Raw genomic sequence first — 2,525 nt, 5'->3', positions numbered from 1 at the left:
AGGGAGAGAGAGAGGGGGAGAGAGAGAGAGAGAGAGAGAGGGAGAGAGAGAGAGAGAGGGAGAGAGAGATTCGGGTTTAAATTACTTAGGGTGACTCATTAGTTTCGTGTATGCTACTTACCAAATTTGATCCACCAGAAATATGTATGTATGTATTTCATTGTTCAGTTTATTTCAAGATTTTTTGCCAATAGAGGGAGAGCCGGTTTCTCACCGAGATCGAAGGCTCCTTCATTGAAATTTCAACATCAACAACAGCGTAGTTTTTTATTGTTTGTTTGTATTTATGTATGCATGTATGTATGTATGTGTGCAGATTTGTATGCTTTGCTATTTGTATGTATTATCATACATATAGTTGCATATCTAGACATGCTCAGATGTATTTAAATGATAAACTTCTGGAAATTTTATAGATAGTTCCAGTGATGGATTGGAGTTATAGTCTTCGAATTAGCTTTATTCTTTCTTTTTTTGAGAAGCCTAATTCTTCAAGATTGGTATTTAGTCAGTATGTTACAAACCTTAGGGCCTCATTAACTATAGGTATAAACCTGAACTTGTAATCTGGATAGAGTAACTGCAGATTTCTCAATAGTTCAGCGTAGATATTCTCTTTTTCACTGATCTTCAGCTTTATGTTAACATCCGCGGGGTAGCTAATTTCCACAACTGTACACAGTTTCTCTTCTCTACTCCAAATAATTATATTATGTCTGTTGTGCTTATAATTTATTGAGGTCTTCACTGGGACATTCCACCAATACGCCCTTCTATTATGAGTGGCTATGGCTTATACCACACTGTGGGTTCTTATTTCTTTGTCCTCGGGATTATCCTTCCGGCGGATTTCATTATAGAGTGTCTAAGCTACAACATCATGTCTCATCAGTACATAATACCGTGATGACATTTTCGGACAACTGCTTATAATGTGGGTGGTATCTTCAGTGTTTACTCCACGAAGTCTACATCGGTTATCACGTTTTACTGCTTTTTCTGCATCTCTATTTTATTTTGTGCATTAGGTACTTGGCTGATATTTCCTGTTCCTGGATTGTAAACACATACCCTTCAAAGTGGGAGGTAGTAATCTCGCTATTGCTCCATGATAAACTGCTTTGATGATCGATGTTACTATCACCACGGAACTTTCTACTAATATATCCATGCATAGTCTTCTGCTCATACAGGCTCATCATTTCATCTGATGATACGTTGCGATAGAGTCGTGCGACTTCTTTGGGCATGTATTCTAGGTTATCAAAGAATGTTGCTCAAGGAGCTACCTTCCAAATCTTATGATGTTTTGTATGTATGTATGTATATATACATACGTATATATATGTATGTATCTATGTGTGTACATGTTTGTATGTGTATATAGATGTATGTATTTATATATTTATGTATGCACGTCCGCACCTTTATATTAAAAATATGAAAATAGACGGCTTAGTTATGGTTGGAACACTTTTGATCATTGCTCTGGCTTAGGGTTAAACAACACAATAATTAATAAACACAAAGAGAGACTAACTCTCTCTCTCTCTCTCTCTCACACACACACACACACACACACACACACACAGACACACAGGCGCACACACTTCTATGAAACGCACATGAGCACGTTATTCGAAAAATTCGAAGAATTCGTTGCTCTCCAAGGAAATATTAAAACACAAAAATAGTGGTAATTATTTTCATTATTAGATATATGACTCAAACCAGAGTTGATTATCAAAGACAGGAACTTATCAGATAATCAGTTTATTAATTATATACATACATACACACTCATAAATACATGCACGTTTGTATGTATGTGTGTATGTACGTATATATGTTTGTGTGTTTGTGTGTATGTATGCGTGTATGTGTTGCATTCCATTCTATTTTCGGTGTCGTTATTCTAATCCCCTTATCGCAAAACTGGCTTAATAAAAGAATTGTGAGACTGGCCGAGTGGTCTATGACATCAGGTTCAAGGGTAACCCTTGTACATTAATCAGAGCATCAGATATTCTGACCCACGATCGTTTGCGTCGTTTCGAATCTCTCTTCTGATCAAATTCACTCATGGGGTATGGACAGCCAAAGGTTTATAGTTGGAGTCACTTGCTTATGCAGATGTCATGCAGCAAGACTGAACCTGAAACCACCTGGTTTCAAAGCAAACGTATTAACAACACAGCTATGCCTGCAACAATGTATTGTATCCTCTAAGGCTGCGGGCTGACAAAATCGTTACCGCACCGGACAATGAAAAAATCCAAGCCTCTACACTCGTAAAACACAACGTGTGGCCCGCAAAGGCATTTTGTGCGGCCTACAAACCATTTTGTAAAGACTTTGCTATTTTAATAAATAACTGAAAATTAACATAGCGAACTGCTTGTACCACAATCACACATTGAAAACGCGCATAATAGTATTTATCAACTTTTATTATTATATTTCTTTTCTATACTACTGTTTTTGTATGTTTCTTGATCATCCAAATTATATGATATACTTTGCGA

This window comes from Octopus bimaculoides, chromosome 1 (genome assembly GCF_001194135.2).
Source record: "Octopus bimaculoides isolate UCB-OBI-ISO-001 chromosome 1, ASM119413v2, whole genome shotgun sequence".
Lineage (NCBI taxonomy): Eukaryota > Metazoa > Mollusca > Cephalopoda > Octopoda > Octopodidae > Octopus > Octopus bimaculoides.
This window is presented reverse-complemented; position numbering follows the sequence as displayed.